This window comes from Lethenteron reissneri, unplaced genomic scaffold, assembly GCF_015708825.2.
Source record: "Lethenteron reissneri isolate LAM-NWPU_2019-01 unplaced genomic scaffold, ASM1570882v1 scaffold_1308, whole genome shotgun sequence".
Classification (NCBI taxonomy): domain Eukaryota; kingdom Metazoa; phylum Chordata; class Hyperoartia; order Petromyzontiformes; family Petromyzontidae; genus Lethenteron; species Lethenteron reissneri.
The window spans coordinates 62,321-79,953 of record NW_026891012.1 but is presented as its reverse complement, the minus strand read 5'-3'; positions in this window follow the sequence as shown (position 1 = coordinate 79,953).

Here is a 17,633-nt window from a genome sequence, read left to right as displayed (position 1 = left end):
ATTAACGAGCGTGGGTTTTACTTCGGGTGCTCCACTTTTCTCCCGCTTGTATGACGGACGCCCACATTTAATTGTCTTAAACAAATCTTAAGATGAAATAAGTATAACCCGTAAAAACAAAGTTTTTCACTATAAATCCTTTATATGCGTGGCAGCTAGAGTCCTCTCGTCCTCTGGCTTGAGATGGATGCCACCTATGGGTCAGATGATTGTCAGTATTAAGCAATTGGTAATTAAATATTTAATTTGTTTTCCCTAAACAGTGTGAAATTTTGGAAAAAAAAGTTCACGAAAATTAATTGTCACACACAACGAGTCTGTGTGGAAAATGTCAGCTCGATTGGATCACGGGAAGTGGGGTAAAAAACGACCGACAGATTTGCACGGTCGTAAGCAAGCAAGCAAGCGAACTTAATATAAAGGATTTAAAAAAAGAAGCCGATGAAGCGGCGAGAACCCTCGTGAGAAAGAGCAGTTGGACTCAGCGTTGTTATTACACGTGTACGACACACCGGCTACCTAAGGCAGTGCAACAAGTGGATTGCAGATACAGCTGTGATGTGGAATTTGAGTGTTCTCCCTGAGTATCGATTTTGGTCCAGGCACTGTTTACCGCGGGTGCTAAAACGTTCACCCTGTATTTATGTATTCATGTTAGACAATCATTGGTGACCGGGTTGAGGTTATAAACCTTCTTACACCTGAGAACTTGCTTTACTCACGGGTGGCTGATACTCAGATTAGAATCCCAGGCTCCCATCGGTCTCGGGGGCTTGAGTCATTAACCCCCCTCTCCTCCCCTCCCCTCCCACCGGGGCACTCGGCCAGAACGCCGTTGCAAGTTTATAGGACGGGGAAATCGGTTTGGTTGATCATTGACCTTCCAGCCATCAAAAGGTTGCAGCAAATCCTCAGCGCCAAACAAGCGGCACAATTTCAGTTGATTAGAAGGGCCGCGGTGGGGGTGGCGTGTAGTGGGAGGGGGTTGTGGGAGGTTTCCTCGCCACTGATCCAGCAGTGGCTATGAGATGTTAACTCCCTCGCCACGTGTGCAGGAGGCCGTGGGTTCGATCCCGACCCTGACGCCTGCTGCTGCGTATTTGCAGTTCGCGTGCCTCTCCTTCTCCCCGCGGTCGCGTGGATGTTTCTCCCGGGTCCTCCGTTTAAACAACATCGTGCTGTACTGGCAACGTTAACAATCGCACGATAAGTAAAAACCACACAGCCGCAGCATCGCCCCAAACAGCGAAACCACCGCTGACTAAACCCGCGTGCGCGTGTCAGACTCGCGCAGTGAGAACGGTGGCGACAAATACCAACTGCGATCACACTGGTCAACACACTTTGTCTGGCACGAGGTATTCCAAGGGTTTTAATGTAATTTGGACTTTTGCAGCTGTTCTATACTAATTTCAGGGTGCTGATTCCAAATCTGGCATCAGTTTTTGTCTATCACGTCAGGTTTTTGAAATATCAAATATTGCATTTTCAATAAAAACTGCGGAAGAAAAATATTAAATAAATGTGGATATCTACATAAAATGATATTCTAAACACACTATCCTAAACATACAGCACCATATTTTAACACTAAAGCAGTCACTGACTCGCAACCACTTGCAATCATAAGTGACAGAGTTAATTTCGGGTAAAATCAATGAAAATGGGGTATGCCGATAGCATAAAAATGAGATGTGATGGAGCAAATCTGAGATCAGATTTGGAATCAGCACCCTGAAATTAGTCTAGAACAGCTGCAAAAGTCCAGGCCAGAAAAACATGTTGTTTTTTGTTGACCAGTGTAATTATTTGATTTCTGAGATGCCGCATCGGAGCCATAGAGCACAGGGTTTGTGTTTTATTGTCGTAGTTTTGTAATGGCTTCGTTCGTGGTGCGTGCCCGTCGTCGTGGTAATGAACACGGCGTGTTGTGTTCACTAAAGACAATTCCGCTCGTGCACAATGTTACAGGAAGCGCAGTTTGAAGTCATTCGGTACAAACTAATTGAATTGAGTCCACGGCCACGTGTATTGGCGGCAGAGAGAAGGAGCGGACCTTGTAACCAATTCAATTCGAGTCGTTCCCCGTCTCCGTTTTTTTGTTAGTTTTGTTAACCAGCCGAGATCCCATTGTCATCTGCAAGGGGTGGGGGAGGGGGGTAAACCCCCAGATCGAGCGCGTTTGTACGCCACAGAATCCGCAAGTACGCGACGGAGTTAGGCAACAGAACTGCCTCTCTCCCGCGGAGACTTGTTTTTTGCTTCGTTACTCGCACATCCCTCTGATCCTCCGAGGGCGCTGGGTCCACACCAACATCTCCCAACCGCAGCCGCTCCGATTCTGCCTTTTATTTTTTTGTGTTGCCGTGAATTTCCGTGGCTTATTTTTTTTTATTTCCCAGCGGATAAAGGATATTTCCCCCCACCGCCCCCCCGTGTCAAAGTGTATAACAGGAGCACTTTTCTAATAAAACATTTTTTTTTTAATAATAATAATCTGTAATTGTGGAGTGCTTTGATGTTGTCTGCCGGCCGTGTCGCCCTTGAAAAGGAGGGCTTGTCAGCTGGTCCGGGCTTTCCTCGTCCAGTGAAACTTCTGAACTTCTGAAAAAAATAGAGCTTCGTAGATCATCGGATTTCTCAAATTTAAAATAAATATTCTGATTCGTATAACTATAGACACACAACGTACGGAGGAGCGCTGTGTCCATGCCCTGCTGCTGGATGAATGCCTCCCCCTCGCCGTGGGCATTGTTTGACCATACTTCACCACGCTGGTCACCGCGGGGATGTGGTGAAAGGCAACCACGATGTGGTTCAGATGTGACTCACCGCTGATGTCAGCAGTGGCCGGGAATTGAAACTCAAGTTGCTGGATTTGCAGCGGAGTGCTGTAAACTAAACTAGAAAATAGTTAAGTTTAGTTTGTGTACATTTTGTAAGTGATTCGATTACCTTTCCTCTACTTAGGACTTCTATTGCGTCTCTGTATCGTTTGTTGTTGGCACGTTCTGACCTGCCCCGACTGGACATCTGTCTAAAAGAGCTTTATCGCTCATCGGATTCCTCCAGTATAAACATTCTGATGGTGTGCGCTAACAACTGCGCCACCGCTCCACGCCGAGCGCTCATGGTGCCAGCTCGTGCATTGTGCGCACACGCGGTGGTCACACACAACAACGCGTCTCATGAAGACAAAACACTCAGCACGTTCGTCAACAATGTTGTGGCCTTAAAATAAAACAAATTAGATGTTGGCCAATGGAATTTGCTGATATCACACACACACACACATACTCTTAGGTTGATTTTCTTTCGGTAAAGCCACGTAGGTAAAAAATTTAAATTAATAAAAGTAAAATAAAATAAAAATCACGACATTTCAGTTTGTACAAACTGAGTTGCAGTGGTGATGGTGGTGGTGATCATGGTGATGATGGTGGGGATGATGGTGGTGATGGTGGTGATGATGGTGGTGGTGATGGTGGTGGTGATGGTGGTGGTGATCATGGTGATGATGGTGGTGATGATGGTGGTGATGGTGGTGATGATGGTGATGATGGTGGTGGTGATGGTGGTAGTGATGGTGGTGGTGATGGTGGTGATGATGGTGGTGGTGATGGTGGTGATGATGGAGGTGGTGATGGTGGTGGTGATGGTGGTGTTGATGGTGGTGATGATGGATGTGGTGATGTTGGAAGTAGAGGTCGTGGTGTTGGTGGACGTTACAGTGGTGGTGGTAATAGTGGAGGTGGTGGTGATGGTAGTGATGGAGGTGGCCTCACCACCACCACCATCACTCACCACCACCACCCTCACCACCATCACTCACCACCACCACCCTCACCACCATCACTCACCACCATCACCCTCACCATCACTCACCACCATCACTCACCACCATCACTCACCACCGTGATGATGATGATGATGAGAGAGATCGAACCCACGACCTCCTGTAGACCAGGCGAGGTGGTCAACATCTCATAGCCACCGTGATGATGATGATGAGAGAGATCGAACCCACGACCTCCTGTAGACCAGGCGAGGTGGTCAACATCTCATAGCCACCGTGATGATGATGATGAGAGAGATCGAACCCACGACCTCCTGTAGACCAGGCGAGGTGGTCAACATCTCATAGCCACCGTGATGATGATGATGAGAGAGATCGAACCCACGACCTCCTGTAGACCAGGCGAGGTGGTCAACATCTCATAGCCACCGTGATGATGATGATGAGAGAGATCGAACCCACGACCTCCTGTAGACCAGGCGAGGTGGTCAACATCTCATAGCCACCGTGATGATGATGATGAGAGAGATCGAACCCACGACCTCCTGTAGACCAGGCGAGGTGGTCAACATCTCATAGCCACCGTGATGATGATGATGAGAGAGATCGAACCCACGACCTCCTGTAGACCAGGCGAGGTGGTCAACATCTCATAGCCACCGTGATGATGAGAGATCGAACCCACGACCTCCTGTAGACCAGGCGAGGTGGTCAACATCTCATAGCCACACGGAGCCATCGGAACGGATAATTTAATCGATGATAATCGATCATCAGAGAGAGGGAGACACGCAAAACGATGATTATAATCGATGGGAATCGATTAGCAGAGAGAGACGCGCAAACCAACGATTAGAATCGATGAGAATCGAACAAACGATTCCCGGGGACGTCATAACCCGGAGACCATCGCCAAGTTCAAGATGGCGGCACCCAGGTTGGAGGTTGTTGTTGTGGTGGTTGTAGTGGTGGTGGTTGTAGTGGTGGTTGTAGTGGTGGTTGTAGTGGTGGTGGTTGTAGTGGTGGTTGTAGTGGTGGTGGTTGTGGTGGTGGTTGTAGTGGTTCTTGTGGTGGTTGTTGTTGTGGTTGTTGTTGTGGTGGTTGTTGTAGTTGTGGTGGTAGTGGTGGTTGTAGTAGTGGTGGTAGTGCTGGTTGTTGTGGTGGTTGTAGTGGTGGTTGTTGTGGTGGTGGTTGCAGTGGTGGTTGTAGTGGTGGTTGTTGTGGTTGTGGTGGTTGTTGTGGTGGTTGTAGTGGTGGTTGTAGTGGTGGTTGTTGTGGTGGTTGTAGTGGTTGTGGTGGTGGTTGTAGTGGTTGTGTTGGTTGTTGTGGTTGTGGTGGTTGTTGTGGTGGTGGTTGCAGTGGTGGTTGTAGTGGTGGTTGTGGTGGTGGTAGTGATGGTTGTTGTGGTCGTGTTGATGGTTGTGGTGGTAGTTGTTGTGGTGGTGGTTGTGGTGGTAGTGGTTGTTGTAGTGGTGGTGGTAGTGGTGGTTGTTGTAGTGGTTGCGGTGGTGGTGGTTGTTGTGGTGGTTGTGGTAGTGGTGGTTGTAGTGGTGGTTGTTGTGGTGGTTGTTGTGGTGGTTGTAGTGGTGGTGGTTGTTGTGGTGGTAGTGGTGGTTGTAGTGGTGGTGGTTGTTGTAGTGGTGGTGGTTGTTGTGGTGGTGGTTGTAGTGGTGGTTGTGGTGGTGGTTGTAGTGGTGGTGGTGTTTGTTGTGGTGGTGGTAGTGGTGGTTGTTGTGGTGGTGGTTGTTGTTGTGGTGGTGGTTCGATCCCGACCCTGACGACGCTGCTGCTGCTGCTGTGTTTGGAGTTTGGAGTCTCTCTCCCCAGGATGTTAACTACATCGTCTGGTGTGCAGGACAATTCAGTAGTGGAAGAGGCAACAACACACACTGACACACACACATTGACACACACACATTGACTCACACACATTGACACACACACACTGACACACACACATTGACACACACACTGACACACACACATTGACACACACACACTGACACACACACACTGACACACACACACTGACACACACACATTGACACACACACACTGACACACACACACTGACACACACACATTGACACACACACACTGACACACACACACACTGACACACACACACTGACACACACACACTGACACACGCACATTGACACACGCACACTGACACACACACATTGACACACACACATTGACACACACACACTGACACACACACATTGACACAAACACATTGACACACACACGTTGACACACACACATTGACACACACACACTGACACACACACACACATACTCACACGCACGCACCCACACACACCCACACACGCACACACACTCACACACACCCACACACACACTCACACACGCACTCACACACGCACACTCACGCATACACACTCACACGCACTCACACACCCACCCACACTCACACACACGCACTCACACATACCCACCCACACACGCAAACTCACACACACTCACACACACCCACGCACACACTCACACGCACTCACACCCACCCACACTCGCACTCACACTCACACACTTACACATACCCACCCACACACGTAAACTCACACACACTCACGCAATGTCGCTACTACCAGCACTCCACCACCATCACCACTATCACCACCACCATCACCACCATCACCACACCATCATTACACCGTCATCACCATTACCGCATCACCATCACCACGCCACCGTCACCATCACCACGCCACCATCTCCATACCACCATCAGCACACTCACAATCATCGCACCGTCGCGATCTCTCTACGCCATTACCACACCGATACCAAAACGGCCACCATCACCACACCGTCGTCACCACACCACCGTCACCACCATCACCATCATCATTACCACCATCACCACTTGAGCAAAATAACCAGCGTCACTACATCACCACCCCATGCACCTCCGCTTGTCATGGTGGGCACTATAGAATGCGAACGTGGTTGCAACATACATCCATCACTGCAATCACCATCACCCACACTACCATCACCACCACCATTATCACCATCATCAACACCGCCATCACCCACACTATCACCACCATCACCACCACCTTTACCACCACTATCACCATCAACACTGTCATCAACCACACTATCACCACCATTACCACAATCACCACCGCCATCACCCACACTACCACCACCACGACCACGACCACTATCGCCATCACCACCACTACCACCATCACCACCGCCATCGCCCACACCACCACTACCACCACCACTGTCACCATTACCACCATTAACACCACGACCACCACCACTGTCACCACCACCACTAACACCATCACCACTATCACCACTATCACCACTATCACCACCACCGCCACTATCACCACCGCCACCATCACCACCATCACCACCACCACTATCACCACCACCACTAACACCACCACCACTATCACCACTATCACCACCATCACCACCACCACCATCACCACCACTATCACCACCGCCACCGCCGGCTGGAGCTCCGTGGCTCCGCTGGAGCTCCGTGCTGTTCAGCGGCTTCCTCACCGAGCGGCCAAGTGGCCACCGCCGCTTCTTCGTGCTGCGTGGGGGCGACGGGACCGTAGCCCCCCTCCTCCAGTGCTACCGCAGCCCCCGGGAGAGCTGCCTGGCCTGGGGGGCGGGGCGCCCCCACCCCCCGCCTCCTCCCGCTCCCCCACCCCGACCTGCCCGGCCCGCCTCGCCCGCCTCGCCCGCCTCGCCCGCCTGCTCCTCCGCCCGCCGCCCCGCGTCCTGCCCCTCGGCGGGCTAGGGGCGGCGGTGGAGCGCTCGGACGCGCGGGCCCCGTACGGCCTGGCGGTCTTCGCCGACGCGGGGTACCTCGCCCTGGCCGCCGACGACGAGGCCCAGAGACGGGCCTGGCTGGGGGCCCTGCGGGCTCACCTCCTGCCGGCGGCGGGCGGCGGGGCCGGGCCGCCGCTGGCCGCGTGGGAAGGGCGGCTGTGGAGCCGCCGCGGGGCGGCGGAGGTGCGTGCGGGGCCCTGCCGCGTCTACGTCCACGCCGGGAGCCTGCGCTTCGCGAGCCCCGCGACGGGGCCACTCGCAGGCAGGTGGCGGCGGCGGCAGAGGTCGCAAGCGGGTTTTGATTCCCTACCCGTAGCCTACGCTAAATGAGTGACAAACGGTGACTCGCAGAGTCCCATCGACCCGCAGAGACCCACAGAGACCCGCAGAGACCCACAGAGACCCACAGAGGGGGGTGCAGGCTGCAGGTTGTGGGGGGGTCTGTGGGCGATGTGCAGAGTGCCGCTTCCTTGTGTGGCAGCAGACGCCACGGCGGTGACCCTCAAGCTGGCGGACATCAAGTGCTACGGACACGTCCGCCATTGCTTCTCCGTCACGTGGGACACGCACTCGGAGCTTGGAGTTGGACGGATCCGGATGAAGGTACGACCTCGTCTCGATGTTTCTGTTGCACCACGGACACAATTCGTTCCCGAGGCCGGCGTTGACATAGAACCCCCGTGTAGCCTTAACAGACTGTAGGGGCAAGTGCTGTTAGCGAGCACCTATGAAGGCCGGAACGGCACACGGACGAGGGGGTGGGTGGCCAGCACCATGCCCGGCCGCCTTTGTCTCCCCAGTGGCGATGTTGACACACCGCACCAGGTACTCATTTGAGGCTGAGTCGACCTAGGGGAGGCCCAGGACTGCACACTCATGTTCACACACGCAAACACACACTTTCACCCGGTGCCAATACCAATCCTCGCCATTCGCCACTAAGTGGCGGTGACGTCACCACGGCGCTTGTGCCAGGCCATGTGCACCTTGAGGCCACGTGAAGTATCGAACGCCCGCTGGCAGGAGGTCACGGGGCAGACCCAGCAGGTGCCACGGGTCGACTGACCGAGATGACTGACTGATGCACCACATGTGCCTCCTACTACACGCGCACACACACTTTCCCAACGGCGATGTTTACTACACACCGCACCAGGTACTCATTTGAAGCTGAGTCGACCTAGGGGAGGCCCAGGACCGGTTCAGATAATCATCACTGGTGTTGGCCGTGAGCGGGAATCGAACCCGGGTCTCCAGGTTCATAGCGCAGCGTAGCGCTAACCGCTACACTACCGCTCCCCACACGCACGCACACACATAGACACACACGCACACACACACGCACACACATAGACACACACACGCACGCACATAGACACACACGCACGCACACACGCACGCACACACGCGCACACGCGGACACACACACGCACACACGTACACGCACACGCACACACACGCACACACACGCACACACGCGCACACACGCACACACACATAGACACACATATAGACACACACACGCGCACACACACACGCACACACACACATAGACACACACGCACACACGTGCACACATAGACACACACACGCACACACACGTACACACACACGCACACACGCACCACACACACACATGCACACACACACACGCACCGCAGCCCGGTCGCACGTGACACCTCACGGAGGACGGATCGCTCCGCTTTGTTTTGTCGCCGTGACTTTGTGACGACCCGCACCGCCGCCCTGCCGCAAAGAGCTTTGCAGCTCACCGGATTCCCCTCCCTCCCTCCCCACCGCGAGCCGCAGCTGGAGGAGGGTGCGGCGGCGGCGGCGGCGCTGCACGGCGCGGTTCTGCGCGCCCGGCTGAGGCTGCCCAGCCACGAGCTGGGGAAGGAGGACGACGCAGGAGACGTTGAATGTCAAGCCGCTGGGTCCAAGTCAACCGAAAATTGAAATCAACCGGCCCCTCGGGCGACCGGGGAAAAGCATTCCGTGAGGACATTTAGCCAGAGCCGGCGTGCTGGCAAGGCCTGGCTATGTGAATTCAGACGAAAGCCTGTCGTGCAGGTGGGTGTATCGCCCTACGTGGCTGTTATTGTACGGCGTGTGGTGTCGTGGTTGTCTCGGCTAACTTGATTTCTCGACACGCTCCGGACAGGCTCACGGAGTAACATACACGCCGGGCCACGTAGAGCTTTGCCACCCGTACAGCCACACCGGCGACGTACAACTCTATAGCTGGCTGGCTGTGCGACGACGACGACGACGAAGAGACGGCAGTGATGACAGCGACGACAGCCTTGACCCGAGACCACCACGACAGCCCCAAACCCCCACTTGCCTCTCCCTTATATTTGCCCAGCGTGGCCACGCCCACCTCTGGAACTCTCTCGCTGGTTCCAGGAGCTTCCCAGTGAATCCCCACCTTGAGCCTTGCCCCAGTTAACGTGCCCCTTGTGGGTTCGGCCGTTGTATGACGCACCCGCACCTCTAGTTAACCCCCACAGTCAACAGGTTTTTCTTGGTTCTTTCAGTAAAGTCGTCACGTAGAATGGAAGTAATAAAATAATAAAAATAAAACATTAATTAATTCTCACGAATTTCGGCCACAACGCAAGCAGCCGTCCTCAGGTGAAGAGGAACAGGTCTGTCGGGGGGCGTGGTGAGCAGTGTGCGCAGTGACAGGTGGCAAACCCCGTCACTGCGCACACATTTTGTGAGGGAATAAAATGGGCGCCAATAAACGTCAATTATATTTTGCGACAAAAAAAATGGCGGATTTGATTTGTCGCGCGATTGCGAAGGGGGGCGAGGGGGGCCACGTGCTGCCGTACGAGGGGGAGATCCCCGCCACGGGAGCCGCGAGTCTCCCGCGGCGGGGATCTCCGGCCGATGCCAAGTCGCCGCGTCTGCAGTGAAGTGCCGTCTCAAGAGAAGTGCGCCAAGCCGTCGTTACAGATTCTTAGGTTTTTTCGGTAAAGTCACCAGGTAGGTAAAAAATTTTAATTGGTAAAATAAAATTAAAATCGCTTCCGTCTTCAGGTGGAACCGTCACAGCACGACAGCTGTATCAAGTGAGAGAAATTCCAAGAACACAGTACTTGTATATATACTGGTTGAGGGTGGGAGGAGCCAAGGTAGGCCCTGAATATTATTGTTGTGAGGTTCGGTGCGGCTGAAGCACGCTGTTAGGAATGAGCCTTTGTTGTGTAAACTGGGTGCGGCTGATGTACACTTTGACACCGACAAGAAGGTGCCATGACGGGACACCACGCACTAAACCTTCATTTCAAACGTAAAAAACGCCACGCAACGCCGAACACGAAGAGATACTCCGCCGTAGTTTTCCCGACCACTTTGTGGACTTTTATTGAATGCAAATGTAGTGGTGGTATTGACGTGCGCCGGCAGTGATGGATCACGGGGCGCGGGGTTGGGCACGCGGTGTGGGCGTGGCATGGACGCGCGCGCCGGTGGTGAGGCGCGCTCACACAAGCTGGGAAAAGAGGATCGTAGCGAGTGCGCAGTGATTGGTCAGATAAGTGGGTACTCTCAGCGACGTCCGCAGGAGGGGTATAAAGGGGGACGCGCGAGAGCACTCGTGGTCAGTGTTAACCAGTTGAAGACGGGGTGGAGGAGGTAGGGGCCCGAGACCCCTAGTCCCGCCGTCCTTGTGGGGACCGGGGCCCTGTGTGGCTCGGAGCCGAGACTGGGGGGACCGTAGTCCGACGCCCGTGTGGGTCGGGACGGTGGTACCCAGAGCCGAGACGGGCACCCCGGCTGGGTGTGTCCCGGAAGGCTACGGGGCGTAAGAGCCCGTGTCAGTACAGCTGAGTGGGTGTTGGTCACCCGTGTAGCTGAGTGGGTGTTAGTCACCCGTGTAGCTGAGTGGGTGTTGGTCACCCGTGTAGCTGAGTGGGTGTTAGTCACCCGTGTAGCTGAGTGGGTGTTGGTCACCCGTGTAGCTAAGTGGGTGTTAGTCATCCGTGTAACTACAAGTTGGTGAAAATAAAGAGTGTGCTACCCGTGAAGTCGTCTCCTGCCGAGTTACTACTTTACACAAACAAGGACTCGGACCAAGCCCCGTCTGCTCTCAAAATCCGGCAGAAGTGAAGCGCCATCTTGGGCGAATCGCAACCTTTGAAACGTCATAAGGGGTAAGCGAGAAAACAATCCGTTCAAGACCCACAGACTCATCACACAGAGACCCACAGACTCACCACCCAGAGACCCACAGACGCATCACACAGAGACCCACAGACTCGCCACACAGAGACCCACAGACTCACCACAGACCCACAGACTCATCACAGAGACCCACAGACTCATCACACAGAGACCCATAGACTCATCACACACAGATTCATAGTCTCACCACACAGAGACCCATAGACTCATCACACAGAGACCCATAGACTCATCACACAGAGACCCACAGACTCATCACACAGAGACCCACAGACTCATCACATAGAGACCCACAGACTCATCACACAGAGACCCACAGACTCACCACACAGAGACCCATAGACTCACCACACAGAGACCCACAGACTCACCACACAGAGACCCACAGACTCATCACACACAGATCCATAGACTCATCACACAGATCCATAGAATCACTACACAGACCCATAGACTCACCACACAAGAGACCCATAGATTCATCACACAGAGACCCACAGACTCACTACACAGAGACCCACAGACTCACCACACAGAGACCCACAGACTCATCACACAGAGACCCACAGACTCATACAGAGACCCATAGACTCATCACACAGAGACCCATAGACTCACTACACAGAGACCCACATACTCGCCACACAGAGACCCACAGACTCGCCACACAGAGACCCACAGACTCACCACACAGAGACCCACAGACTCACCACACAGACCCACAGACTCATCACACGGAGACCCACAGACTCATCACACAGAGACCCATAGACTCATCACACACAGATTCATAGACTCACCACACAGAGACCCATAGACTCATCACACAGACCCATAGACTCATCACACAGAGACCCACAGACTCATCACATAGAGACCCACAGACTCATCACACAGAGACCCACAGACTCATCACATAGAGGACCGACAGACTCATCACACAGAGACCCACAGACTCATCACACACAGATCCATAGACTCATCACACAGATCCATAGAATCACTACACAGAGACCCATAGACTCACCACACAAGAGACCCATAGATTCATCACACAGAGACCCATAGACTCACTACACAGAGACCCACAGACTCACCACACAGAGACCCACAGACTCATCACACAGAGACCCACAGATTCACCACACAGAGACCCACAGACTCATCATACAGAGACCCATAGACTCATCACACAGAGACCCATAGACTCACCACACAGAGACCCACAGACTCACCACACAGACCCACAGACTCATCACACGGAGACCCACAGACTCATCACACAGAGACCCATAGACTCATCACACACAGATTCATAGACTCACCACACAGAGACCCATAGACTCATCACACAGACCCATAGACTCATCACACAGACCCACAGACTCATCACACAGAGACCCACAGACTCATCACATAGAGACCGACAGACTCATCACACAGAGACCCACAGACTCATCACACACAGATCCATAGACTCATCACACAGATCCATAGAATCACTACACAGAGACCCATAGACTCACCACACAGAGACCCATAGACTCATCACACAGAGACCCACAGACTCACCACACAGAGACCCACAGACTCATCACACAGAGACCCACAGACTCATACAGAGACCCATAGACTCATCACACAGAGACCCATAGACTCACTACACAGAGACCCATAGACTCACCACACAAACCCACAGACTCACCACACAGAGACCCACAGACTCATCACACAGAGATCCATAGACTCACCACACAGAGACTCATAGACTCACCACACAGACCCATAGACTCACCACACAATCCCATATATTCACACAGAGACCCATAGACTGACCACACAGAGACCCATAGACTCATCATACAGAGATCCATCGACTCACCACACAGACCCATAGACTCACTACACAGACCCATAGACTCGTCACAGAGATTCATAGGATCACCACACAGAGACTCATAGACTCATCATACAGAGTCACATATACTCACACAGAGACCCATAGACTCATACAGAATCCCATATACTCACAGAGACCCAAGACTTCACACAGACCCATAGACTCACCACACAGAGATCCATAGCCTCACTACACAGAGACCCATAGACTCACTACACAGAGATCCATAGACTCACCACACAGACCCATGCACCTAGCTTAGCACAGCAGTCAACCCATGGCACCTGCTGGGTCTGCTCCGTGACCTCCTCATGCACCTAGCCTGGCACAGCAGTCAACCCACGGCACCTGCAGGGTCTGTCCCGTGACTTCCTGCACCTAGCCTGGCACAGCAGTCAACCCATGGCACCTGCAGGATCTGTCCCATGACCCCCTCCTCCTGCACCTAGCCTGGCACAGCAGTCAACCCATGGCACCCACAGGATCTGTCCCATGACCCCCTCCTCCTGCACCTAGCCTGGCACAGCAGTCAACCCGTGTCACCTGCTGGGTCTGTCCCGTGACCTCCTCCTGCACCTAGCCTGGCACAGCACGGCATCTGCTGGGTCTGTCCCGTGACCTCCTCCTGCACCTAGCCTGGCACAGCAGTCAACCCACGGCGCCTGCTGGGTCTGTCCCTGAGATGATAAGCCACTTCGCTAAGCCATCTCTCTCTCTGCGCGTGTCTGTCTGTCTTTGTGTCTCATAACTTTAATGTAAATTGTATTATGGTTGTCATTGTTTGATATGCGCTGATTTTTTGGGGAAGGTTTTTTCTCCTGGATGTTTCTGTTGCGCGTCGTCATTTTAAGATTTTATTTTTCGTGTTTTTGTTTGTTGCCCCATGGGTCACGTGGTTATACCTCAAAATAAATTAAACTTTAAACTGAAACTGTCTCCGTGTCTGTGCCTCTGTACATCTGTAACGGGAAGACATCTTCTGTAACGGGAAGACATCTTCTGTAACGGGAAGGCATCTTCTGTAACGGCAAGACTTATTTATATACTACACACTACACTACATTATACACTACTATACACTACACTATACACTACACTATACACTACACACTACACTACACTATACACTACACTATACACTACACTATACTATACACTACACTACACACTACACTATACACTACACTACACTATACACTACACTATACACTACACTACTATACACTATACACTACACTATACACTACACTATACACTACACTATACACTACATTATACACACTATACACTATACACTACATTATACACTACTATACACTACACTACACACTACACTATACACTACACTATACACTACACTACATTATACACTACTATACACTACACTACACACTACACTGTACACTACACTATACACTACACTATACACTACACTATACACTACACTATACACTACACTACACTATACACTACACTATACACTACACACTACACTACACTATACACTACACTGTACACTACACTATACACTACACTATACACTACACACTACACTATACACTACACTATACACTACACACTACACTACACTATACACTACACACTACACACTACACTATACACTACACTATACACTAGTGCTGTGCTAGTGACGAATTGTCACGTTCTGTTTACGTGACAACCCTCACTAGTTGGTGGTGGCAGATTTTAACGACACATTTATATATTTTTGCGATCAAACCCAAAACACCTCTCATGGATTCACCACGTTATGAACATCACATTTGCATTCATAAGTTGCTTGCTTAATTGCCTCAGCAACTCGGTGTTTCGTATCGAATCTCGTCTCAAACAATCGAAGGGCGCCCCCAAGTGGCAGCTGCCCCTGTGTGGCACAAGGTGGTGGCCCTGCACCGGCCTGCACGTAAGAGTCTGTCGTTCGGGGGCGATGATTGACGCGTCATCTCCCTTGTGGGTTTTCTGGATAATATTCTTAGGTTTTTTCGGTAAAGTCACGTAGGTAAAAAAATTTAAATTAATTAAAGTAAAATAAAATAAAAATCACGACGTTTCGATTGCAACACAAGCAATCGTCATCAGGTATAAATGAAATAGCAAACAAAAAATTCTAACCACAAAAACTATAGACAGACATATGAGCAGACAGATATCACCAAGATACATAGAGAGAGAGTAACACAGGTACAGAGAGGGAGATCGTCTATGTGGTGAGGCCTTAAATAGGCAGAGGGGAGGCAGAGATAGGGAGGGGTTAGAGACAAAAATTAACATGTCAATGAGTGCGGAAAACACGTAAAACATTAACATGTCAATGAGTGCGGAAAACGCGTAGTGAAGTAAGCAAGTTTGAACATTAGGAGAGAGGGAGAAAGAACACACTAAATTAAATAACCTAGATAATGTCTGGACAATGTCTGGACTTAGCACGATTTTGACCGTGACACCAACATGCAAGGACCTGTGCGTTGTGAGTGACACGTGGCTTGTCTTACATCCGCCGTGAAGCAGACTGCGCATATTTTGGTGAATGTCACTGGGGTAGCCAGCTGTGCCTGTCCCATTTGAACCTTGAACCTCTACAATGAATAGAGAATGCGCTACCATATTGTGTGCACACACACACAGTGTACACACTCACTGTGTACACACACAGTATACACACACAGTGTACACACACAATGTACACACACACACAGTGTACACACACACAGTGTACACACACACACAGTGTACACACAGTATACACACACAATGTACACACACACACAGTGTACACACACACTCACTGTGTACACACAATGTATACACAGTGTCTACAAACAGTCTACACACAGTGTCTACAAACAGTGTACACACTCAATGTACACACACACTCACTGTGTACACACACACAGTGTACACACACACAGTGTACACACACACAGTGTACACACACAATGTACACACACACAATGTACACACACACTCACTGTGTACACACACAATAATGTCCACGTTGTAGTTGCTGAGCTCACGCACCCAAGGGGTCTCTGTTCAAGAGATGGAGCAATGGAAATTTAATCTAAATTAACTTAAAACTCCAATCAGCATGACCTCATCGACGTGAAACGCCAAGGGGAGGTGAACCTCGCTAGTGACGTCATGTCACCAATGTTTTCCCCTCCACCGCGCTCTTGTGCGTGACGTCACCTCCGCGATGGTCACTGCTGAATCTGTGGGCGTGGCTTGCATGACGTCACCCTCCACCGCGCTCTTGTGCGTGACGTCACATCCGCGATGGTCACTGCTGAATCTGTGGGAGTGGCTTGTATCCCGGAAGTGACGTCATGTCACTTTCTACTGCCGCGTGACGTCACGAGGTAACAGGAAGCTGCCCGCTCCACGCTTTTCTGAAATCTGAGGTGATGCATTCTCGTGGTTGTTGTTGTTGTGATTGTTGTTGTTGTGATTGTTGTTGTTGTGGTTGTTTACCAAGGTAGAGCCTCTCTCTCGTAGGGATTCATATTCTTAGGTTTTTTTTGTAAAGTCACGTAGGTAAAACATCAAAATTAATAAAAAATAAAATTTAATAAAAATAAAATCTTTATTTTATTTTTATTAATTTTCATGTTTTACCTACGTGACTTTACCGAAAAAAACCTAAGAATATGAATCCTTGCAGTCACGAAAGCTTCAAATCTCGTAGGGATGTCAATAGAGCAGCTGCGAGCTTTGGAATCGATGTCCAGGTTGGAACTTTACAACGCGGGCCTTGCCTCCTGCCCTCGCCTGATGAAGTTTTATTTGTCTTCACTTTGTAACTCTGTTTTATTGTACAGTGAGGGGATAAAGTATTTGATCCCCTGATGATTTTGTACGTTTGCCCCACTGACGAAGAAATGATCAGTCTGTAATTGT